This window comes from Rattus rattus, chromosome X, assembly GCF_011064425.1.
Source record: "Rattus rattus isolate New Zealand chromosome X, Rrattus_CSIRO_v1, whole genome shotgun sequence".
Lineage (NCBI taxonomy): Eukaryota > Metazoa > Chordata > Mammalia > Rodentia > Muridae > Rattus > Rattus rattus.
The window spans coordinates 48,952,410-48,963,612 of NC_046172.1; the positions used below are offsets into that span (position 1 = coordinate 48,952,410).

General features: G+C 38.7%; 1 pseudogene; it reads left to right on the top strand.

Moving 5' to 3' along the window:
* Nucleotides 1–6,535: 6,535 nt before the first annotated feature.
* Nucleotides 6,536–8,921, top strand: LOC116888364 (annotated as a pseudogene).
* The last annotated feature ends 2,282 nt before the right edge of the window (nt 8,922–11,203 follow it).

The window sequence follows — 11,203 nt, forward strand, 5'->3', positions numbered from 1 at the left end:
AGGCCTTATACAGTTTCCTCTTGGGCCAGGGAGGTGGGCAGGTGGCAGGTTGGTGTCTCTTCGTCGCAGCCTCAGGAGTGCCCACCTGACCAGGCGGTAAGGTGGCCTCCACGTTCTGGAGCAGAGAGAGCCATGGCCGGGATCCAAGTGGGGTGTGGACTTCCGTGGCACAGGACGGCCTGGTCCTAGAGGACTGCCCCTGTTGTCCCGATTCCACCCGCAAGTCACTTGCAGCAGATAAGTTAGTCTTACCTGTGGTCCCGAGGCTCAAGTTCGCTCGCGGGGTTCTGCCCACGGGCTCTCCGCGGTGGCAGCGACCAGGAAGATCTGCCCACCAACCTCTTTATATTGAGGTAAGAAAGGCTTTACCTCAAGTTACAGATGATTTTGATATTCTCATGATTTTGAAATGCTCTTAGGACCAATAGGAGAGTTATCCAGACACCATGTCTTCTTGACACAGAAGAAATGAACAGCAAAGCAAGTAAACATTGATAATCCATTTTAAAATTTTATTCATTTAATTTTTTTACTTATACTTTTTATATCCCACTCACTGCTCTGTGTTGTTGTAAAATATAAAAAATAAAAAAAAAATCTTTTACCTTGCTAGGTCCAGCATCCCAGTGCCCAAAGATACCTGCTAGATTTCTTGGCAGAAACACATCCCAACTCTCTGGTGGCCCAGTGTCTCCTGCCACCGCACACTTTCCTACACTCAAACCATCACATAAAAGAACACATAACACAATAACCTTTGGCCCAATTGATGAGATATAATTGCCCACCTAAACACATGAAAGCAGTACCATCCATCCCTAGAACATTAATAACAACCTGTAAATACACAGAGCAGAATCTTAACGTCACCTGCAATGGCTTCTCTCCCTCTACCTCCTCTCCCTTTACATTTCAGTCTCTTCCTCTTCTTTCAAACTTCTCTCCCACCCATCCTTCCTTATCCTCCATGGGCAGGCCTCCTTCTATCCTCTACCTGCCTCTCACCTGTATTTTACAAATTCAATGGGGAGAAGGATATGATGTAGTCACCTAACTCCTGACTAGAGACTAGGCAGCTGTCCTAGAGTCAGTGGAATTAGCATCAAAATACAGATAACTCCAGGGCAAACCACAACACTCCCACTCCTGGTAACCCCTCACACACAATCCTTTTACCACCCTTCTCTCCTTCTCTGAATGTGTGGGGCACTGACTGGGTATACCTCCACCTTGGCAATTTAATTCTTTTCTAGGATTGGCAGTTCCTCTCCTGCCACCAAGACATCCCAGCTAGAAGAATATATTCCATTTCCAGGTAACAGCTTTTGGGATAACCATCTTTCAAGTTGTTTTGGACCCACATGAAGACCAAATTGCACATCTGCTACATATGCGCAAGGAAGCCTATATCCAGCTCATGTATATTTTTTGGTTAGTTATTCAGTTTCTGTGAGCACCAAAGGTCCAGGTTAGCTGACACTATTATTCTTCTTGTAGAGTTCTTATTCCCTTTGGGTCCACAATCCTTCCTCCTGTTCTTCCATAAGAGTGCCAAAGTTCCATCCAAATTTTTGCCTGTGGGTGTCTGTATCTATCTGATTCAGCTGCTTGTGGGGCCTCACAGAGGAAAACATGCTACTATCTGCATGCATAACAGAATATAATTAATAATGTTAGGAATTAGTACTTGCCCATGTGCTGATTATTGGTTGGACACACCCTCATGTTCTGATCCATCCACCCTGCCTGTTTTTCCTGTAGACAGGATAATTTTGGGTTGGAAGTTTTGTAGATACATTAGTATCTATCACTCCACAGCAGTTCCTGCCTAGATACAGGAGGTAACTTCTTCAGTTTCCATATCACCAGTGTAGTGAATCACAGCTAAAGTCACCGCCATGGATTCTTCGGTATCTTCCTTAACCAAGGTCTCTGTCTGGACCTTGGGATGATCCCCACCTCCTTACCACCATCAGTTGTAGATTTCCCCTCATTTTCAAAGTCAACTAGCCATTTCTATGGTCCTTCCCCATATCTGATACTGAAAAAAAAATTCCCCTTTGAATCTCCTCTCCCTTCTAGTTCCCTCTTTCTATCAGCATCTTATGACTATTATATTCCCCCTTCTAAGTGAGACCCAAGATTACTTGCTTGGGTCTTCCTTCATTTTTCGCTTGTTTGGGTTTGTGGAGTGTGGCATGGTACCTATATTTTATGGTGAGTATACACTTTTAGGTAAGTAGGTACTGTGTGTATCATTTTAGTACTGGATTACCTCACTCATGATGATATTCTCAAGTTCCATCCAAATGCCTGAAAAAAATCATTATTTCTTGGATTTTAATACTTGAATAGCATTACATCATGTAGATGTATCATTTATCATTCTTCAACTGAGGAAAAACTAAGTTTTTTCCTTTTGTGGATATTATTAATAAAGCTGTTATGAACACAGTTAAGCAAGTGTCTTTGTGGGATGTTGGAGCATCTTTGGGTATATTCCCAGGAATGATATAGTTGAGTATTGAGATAGAACTATTCCAATTTTCTGAGAAATATCCAAATTAATTTCCAAAGTGGTTGTACAAGTGTGCACTAAGCCTAGCAATGAAGAAGTGTTCCCCTTGCTCAACATCCTTACCAGTATATGCTATCTCTTGAAATTTTGTTCCTAGCCACTTTTTATGTGTGTTAGATGGGACTTCAGAGGTGTTTTGGTTTGCAACCCCTGATTGCGAAGGACTTTGAACATTATTTTATTACTTTTAATATAAGTGCTCATCCCATCCCTCCTCATCACTGTCTCCAAGAGGATGTCCTCACACCTCCATCTTTACCAGGCCTCCCCACTCCGTGTGGCTTCAAGTATCTCCAGGGTTAGGCATGTCTTCTCTCACTGAGGCCAGACCAGGCAGTCCTCTCTTTTACATGTATTGGAGGCCTCAGAGCAGCTACTGTGTGCTGCCTGGTTGGTAACTTAGTGTCTGAGAGATATCAGGGTTCCAGGTTACTTGAGGCTGCTGTTCTTTCTATGGGGTTGCCCTCCAACTTAGCTTCTTCGACCTTTCCTTTATTCAGCCACAGTGGTCTCAGACTTCAGTCCATTGGTTGGGCATAAATAACTGCATCTGTCTCAGTCAGTTCCTTGTAAGAAAACCATAGCATCAGTAGTAATGTCAGGCCTTGGGGCCTCCCCTTTAAGTGCTTTTCTACCATTTGTGATTTCATCTACTGAGTATTCTCTGTTTAGCTCTATACCACATTTTTAACTGGGTTATTCAAGTTGTTTCTAACTACCTGAGTTCTTCATAAATTTTGGATATTAGCCTCTATCATATATAGGGTTTGTAAATATCCATTTCCAATCTTTAAGCAGCCTATTTGTCCAATTGAGAGGGCCTTTGCCTTAGAGAATCTTTGTACTTTCATGAAGTCCCATTTTATCAATTTTATAGCCTGAGTCATTGGTATTCTGTTCAAGAAATCTTCTCCTGCAAATGAGTTCAAGGTATTTCACAGTTTCTTGTGTATTAAGTTTTATGTAGAGGTTTTTGATCCACGTGAAATTGAGTTTTGTGCAGGGTGCTAAGTATGCATTTATTTTCATTCCTCTATATATAGATATCCACTTCATCCAACACCATTTGTTGAACATGCTTTCTTCTGTCCATTGAATGGTTTTGACTTCTTTACCAAAATTCAATTGTCCATAGTTGTGTAGATTTATATCTGTGCTGTTGATTCAATTTCATTGATCATCATATCTGTATCTGTACCAATGCCATACAATTTTTATCGCTATTTTTCTGCAGTACAGACTGAGGTCAGGGATGATTATTTCTCCTAAAGTCTTTATGGTTCAGGGTTGTTTTGGCTGTCCTGGGTTTTTATTTTTCAATATGGAGTTGAAAAATGATATTTCAGAGTCTAAAAAGATTGTTAGAATTGTGTTGGGGATTGCATTGAATTTGTAGATGCCTTTGGTAAAATGGCAATTTTCACCATTCAAGTCCTACCTAATGATGAGCGTGAGAGATCTTTTCATCTTCTGATATTTTCTTCAATTTCTTTATTCAAGGACTTGAAGTTCTTGTCATACAGATCTTTCTTCATTGGATAAATTTACACGAAGATATATTAAATTAATCATGTCTGTTATAAAGGCCATTATTTCCCTAGTTTCTTTCTCAGCTTGTTTTTCATTTATATAAATGAGAGCTACTGATTTCTTTGAGTTAATTTTGTATCCAGGCACTTTGCTGAACGTGTTTTTCTGCTGTAGGAGTTTTGTAGTAGAATTCTTGGGTTTACTTATGTATACTATCATATCATCCACAATTAGCAATATTACCCCTTATTCCTTTCCAATTTATATCTCCTTGATCTCTTTTAATTGTATTATTGCTCTGGGTAGATATTCAAGTACTCTTTCAAATAGAGAGGGAGAAAGTGGGCAGCTTTGTACTGTCTTTGATTTTAGTGGAAATTTTTTTTTTGGATACAAAAATATTTTTAATTTATTGAGATTTGACTCTGGCTCACAGTATGGTTCTCACCGAGAAATGTCAACTCTATTGAAACATATATGTATGTTGGTATTCTTGGTAGTGGAAATATTTTAAGTTTAATGTTTTAGTTTAATGTCTATTAGCTTGCTGTATATCACTTTGATTATGTTTATGTATGTGTCCTGTATCTCTGATTTCTCTAATACTTTCAACATGAAGGAGTTTTGGATTTTGTCAAAGGCATTTCAGCATCTAGTGAGATTATCGGACATTTTTTCCCACTTTTATATGGTGGATTCAAGTAAAATGATTTTCATATATTAGACCATACCTGGATGAAGTTTACTTGGTTTGATTGGATCATGTTTTCCTTGGGTAATTCTTGATTCAATTTGCAGGTATTTTATTGACTATTTTTACAGCAATTGTCATAAGAGAAATTGGCTGGAAATTCTCTTTCTTTTTTGATTTTTTGTGTGATTTACATATCAGGGTGACTGTGGCTTCATAGAATGAGTTAAACAGCATTCCTTCGGTTTTTATTTTGTGGAATAGTTTGAGAAGTATTGGTATTATCTCTTTGTGAATGTCTGGGACAATTCTTTATTAAAACCATCGATTCTGGGTTTATATTGCCCGGGAGACTTTAACGGATACTTCTATTTCTTTAAGGGTGCTTATTATACTTTACCTTATCTTGACTTAACTTTGGTAAGTGGTACCTGTCTAGAAATTGTCCACTTTGTCAAGATTTTGAAATTTTGTGGAGTAGAGGCTTTTTAAGTAAGACCTGATGAGTCTTTCAATTTTCTCAGTGTCTGTTGTAATATCTAAGACATTTTTCATTTCTGATTAGTTTTAATTATAGTTTATCTCTCTTATGTTTAGTTTGGCTAAGTGTTTATGTATCTTACTGATTTTCTCTTAGAACCAGCTCTTGGTTTCATTGATTCTTTGTATTGTTTTCCTTGTATCTAACTGACTGATGTCAGTACTGGTTTTGATTATTTTCTGCATTGTATTCTTCTTTGGAATGGTTGCTTGGAATATTGGAGGACAATTTTGTTCTTGATTTCCATCTGCTCTCTAGTATTCTAGCCAGTGTGGACTCTGGTTGATGAGGATCTCCATTTTTCAGATTTATTTGGAAAACATTCAAAGCATCATAGAACAGTAAAATTTTTTTAAAAAGGAAAGTGAAACAACTTATGTCTCAATTCTCAATCTTATAATTAAAGGTTCCTTTTTGACCCAATTCTTTTAATTTTAAGATTAGGAAAGCAATTTTAATGAAATATTTTACTTTGATTTCAGGCTGAACGGAATGGATAATGGAATGACAGTTTTCTTTCAGAAAAGATAGACATGTGATAAAGAATGCAAGATCAACAGGTACTTTTTGTAGAAACCTAATTAAATTTCTCTGATTCTGGGGATGGCTTATTGTTTGTAGGTGACATATTTGTGCTTATGTGCCTGAGCCTTTCATTAACATGCAGTGTGAAGGACAGACTTGAACAAAACTTACATAACTATATATATATATATATATATTTTTTTGCTTAAGGTCCTAAGTACCACACTTATTACGAGTTAAAATACTTCTGTGAAATGAAATATATCACAGAAAGCATATATAGTATTTTCTAGGCTTCCACTTTTAAGGTAGCAGAGGCAGGTCCCTTTAACAGTGATTGTTATATAAGCACATTCTTTTAGGCAGACGCTTAGGTGAATAACAAGATTCTTCCAGACCTATAGCAGGCTCAAAGTCTCAAGTGCCCCAAGAGGGGGATTTGTTGGTGATAGTTCAGTGAGGGAGAATTGAGAAATATCAGGGCCTTCTCCTCTAGTAATCCTAATGACTTTGGTTTCTCACTTAGCCCTGCCCTTCATTTAACCATCAGTAATCTGTTCTCATATAATATTCAGAATTGCAAGCACAGTGACATTCCTGGTCAAGGTAGCAAGGGATAGTTACCTCTGCGAAGAATATGAAAACTGAGATCTACACAAGGATGTGGCCAAGCAAGGCAATGCCAGAGATCAAAATGGACTATAAACTTTATACCATAAAGTCTATGCCATGGTGAAAGACAGCAGTGGAAAGACATAGGTGCAGGACAAATTTCATCCAAATACATCAAACAGCTCCAGGACGTATGCCTACTTGTTTACTCAGAATAAGATAGTCCATTGTTTATGGAGTATAAGATGCATCCTAATGTGCCCTATCAGAAACATCAAGGGGAAGTAATCATTTGGTCTGAAGGTAAGAACCACAGTATGGAAATATACTTCCAGGACCCAAATGGCTGTCAAGAGATATGGGAACGTATCTGCAAAGTCCACGGTAAAGCTCCAAGTATAGAAATCACACAGGAACTAACTGATAATCTGGAAAGTTTTGAAGAACTGCCACCAATCAGGAGTCTGATTGAGAGGTCAAAGTGTGGACCCTGTACCCTTCAAAACATTGCAAATTTAATTTGTTGCATAGATGGATGGAATGCCAAGCCAGAAAGAAAGACTGTTGCTGGACTTAGAAAATGAAGGTTACATTAAAAAAAATTGCTACAGTTGTTCCACACCTGTGAAAAACATCATAACATGGAAAGCTTGCTCTATTTGAATAGCATCATTAGAGGAATTCTGTTTCTAAATGATACTTGCTTGTTTAAGATCATGTTTTCTGATGAATTCATCATGGATGTGATAGGATGCCAAGAATATGGCCCTGGTTTAGATCAGCCAAAGTGGCACAGAAAAGTCCTGATTCAAAATGACTAATTCAAGCAATGTATGCCAATAACACACTCCCAACTTAGGCAAAAAGTATACCAGACCTATAGAATGCAATATGTTCATGATATTATGTTGCCTACCCTATCCATACTTGAGATAAACTGTCTTCCTGATCTTACCGCTATGATTTTTTTCAATAAAATTGAAATAATTACCATGATGCAGGAAAATGAAAACTTTTTCCTTGAAATTTTTGCTCAGCTAAAAGATAACACTGTACATAATGAGAGATGATATGAATTATTATTATTCAAGGAATTCTGTACATTTGCTAAAATATTACAGTCTGAAAAGAAAAATGCATTACCAAAATCACTGTTGAAGCTTTGAATCATGAGTGCTCTGAAAGCTGTAGTATGCATGCATGATTACCAAATAAAAGTAGCTGCTCTAGCAATATTTGCTTATCTAGTAAAATATAGTCCACGACGCCTAGTCTAAGCTTATTCACTGGAGGAAACTCAGGAAAGTGAAGATAATGATGACATTATCACTGATATAATGATTGAAAAAATGACCTGTGATTCTGATCCTGAATTTTCACAAGGCTCCATTTTGAAAACTGTTCTGCATGCTCTTCTTGATCCAGAAAATATGTATGTTACATATGAGGGATCTGAAAGAAGAACATTTCTGAATTTCTTTTATAAACGTTGCATGAATAACCTTACAGAACCGATTTTGTCCACCACAGTAGAAAATGGCAGTGATTATATTAGGCTAACATCTACCCTGATGATTATCAAAATGCACAATTGCTTGGAGCAGCTTTAGAAATATCCACACTTTGTATACAATGCCACTCGAGGTATATATAATGTCTTATTTTGAGTAACAACGTGTTCAGCAGAATCTTGGTGCTGATGTTCAAAGCACACTTTTCTAATTTTGAGTGGTGTCTGGTTTATGAGAAATATGATTGGCATTAAAGATGAAATTTATAATCTTTACATAAAGGAAATTCTTTTTTGAACCAATTGCAAATGCTTTTATGCACAATGGAACTCAATAAAATATGTTAAATTCAGCCATTGTTGACCTCTTTAAATTTGTGAAAGAAGAAAACATCAAGTCTCTTATTGCAAACATCATGGAAAAAAATTTTTATAGCTTTTGAATCAATTGAGTATGTCAGATCTTTAAAAAGTTGAAAACCAAATATGAAAGGAGAAGAAGAAAGTTGAATAAGAAAGGTATTCTACAGAAAAGTAATCTACCCAAAAATATGTTGGGATATCAAAGTTATGAAGGTAAAAGTAAATGGAAACATATGTTGTAGAGGAATAACAGAAGAAGCTGCTATTTTACCAATGGAAAATGATTTCCCAAGTCATTATGACATGTTTATGAAAATTAATGAAACAAACGACAGTGAAAATAAAATAGAAAACCTCAAAAAAAAAGTCATCTGAAGCCTCTAAATGCTGTGCATCTCATGATGATGCTTCTGTTAAAAGAATGAGTAGGTCACATTGTAGCAGCCTGGTTTCCTTAGTAGATTACCCATATGATAATGATGGTGAGAATGATGATGATCCTTAATCTAATGATGAAAATGAAGATGAAGATGAAGAACTTCCCCAAAAATGACCTAATCTTATTTCATAAAATCATATGAGGCCCTCAATTCCTAAATCAATTAAAATCTATAAATAGCACAAATTGAAAAATCCTACTTAAAAAAAACTTCTCCTATGGACTTTTACATATGGTAGAATGTAGTGTAAAATAATGAATAAGTGGCCTCAATTTTAAATAAGGAAAAGTTCCCATAAAATAGATACATAATATAAAATAAAGAGCAACTGAGTCATAACTTCTAATCAAGAACAACTTACTTTAGCAGCATGGTTTGGAAGAAGGAAAGAATTTGATAAAGTAATACAATTTTTACTAATGTCTTTATAATAGAAGGATTACAAAAGTTTTTACTAAAAATGACTACCTGAAAGGTCTAACCTGGAATTCTTTCCATAAATTGAAGTTTATATAAAGTATCTCTTTTGTTTGTATGGGAAGCAAAGTCATATAAATAAAAATTAAACTAGATTTTGGCATTTGGTGAAAGATTGTAAAGAGCCCCAACATTATAGAATAATAATAGGGAAACAATGTTCAGTGCATTTTAGTACTTATTTTCATGAAGAAAATGCTAAACTGGATATTAAATGAGCTGTGGTTAATGTAGTTAGTTCTTTTTGGGTAAGTAATATCAACTATCAGCATCAATATGGTATAATTCACAATGTGGTTTCTGGAGGATTTTCAGAGGATAAAACATGATGCATCAAATATACAGTTTTTAAAAGTTAATGAAGTTGGGTTTTTAGCGGGAGTCCCAATCTCGCCCTCCCTGCCTCCAGATCACTGCTCCCAAACCCCGTGGGAGAGAGAGCTCACCGCCAAGACAGGTGGGCACTCCTGAGTCTGCAGAGTGGAAGAGACCACCAACACTGCCCACCCCTGCCCACATCCCTGGCCCAAGAGGAAACGGTATACGGCCTCTGGGTTCCCTTGGATAAGGGCACAGGAGTAGGAAATCCGCTGCATCTGAGACACCGTCAGAACCTGAAGGGACTGACCAGATAAACAGTCCTCTGCACCCAAATCCCGTGGGAGGGAGAGCTAAACCTTCAGAGAGGCAGACATGCCTGGGAAACCAGAAGAGTCTACACACTCTGCCCACATCTCTGACTCAGAGGAAAACACCAAACGCCATCTGGTGCCTTCCTGGTGCAATTTTTGCAGTTCTCCGGAAAGGGCAGGCGCCAGATCTTCAGGTTACTGCCGCCGTGGAAGCTCAAGCAACACCCCACGAGCAAACTTGAGCTCAGGACCGCAGGTAAGACCAACTTTCCTGCTGCAAGCGACCTGACTGGTGGCCTTGGGACACACAGAGGCAAAATTCCTCTAGGACTGGACACTTCCAGTTTTTAGCGGGAGTCCCAATCTCGCCCTCCCTGCCTCCAGCTCACTGCTCCCAAACCCCGCGGGAGAGAGAGCTCAACCCCGAGACAGGTGGGCACTCCTGAGACTGCAGAGTGGAAGAGACCACCAACACTGCCCACCCCTGCCCACATCCCTGGCCCTAGAGGAAACTGTATACGGCCTCTGGGTTCCCTTGGATAAGGGTACAGGAGCAGGAAATCCGCTGCATCTGAGACACCGCCAGAACCTGAAGGGACTGACCAGATAAACAGTCCTCTGCACCCAAATCCCGTGGGAGGGAGAGCTAAACCTTCAGAGAGGCAGACATGCCTGGGAAACCAGAAGAGACTACACTATGCCCACATCTCTGACTCCAGAGGAAAACACAGAACGCCATCTGGAACCTTGATGCACAGAAGCTCCCAGAAAGGGTGGCGCAGATCTTTCTGGTTGCTGTCGCCGCGGAGAGCTCATAAGCAACACCCCACGAGCAAACTTGAGCCTTGGGACCACAGGTAAGACAAACCTTCCAGCTCCAAGCGACCTGCCTGGTGAACTCAAGACACAGACCCACAGGAACAGCTGAAGACCTGTAGATAGGAAAAACTACACACCCAAAAGCAGAACACTCTGTCCCCATAACTGGATGAAAGAAAACAGGAAAACAGGTCTACAGCACTCCTGACACACAGGCTTATAGGACAGTCTAACCACTGTCAGAAATAGCAGAACAAAGTAACACTAGAGATAATCTGATGGCGAGAGGCAAGCACAGGAACACAAGCAACAGAAACCAAGACTACATGGCATCATCGGAGCCCAATTCTCCCACCAAAACAAACAGGGAATATCCAAACACACCAGAAAAGCAAGATCTAGTTTCAAAATCAGATTTGATCATGATGGAGGACTTCAAGAAGACGGAAGAACTCCCTTTAGAGAACAATGAGAAGCCTACAATG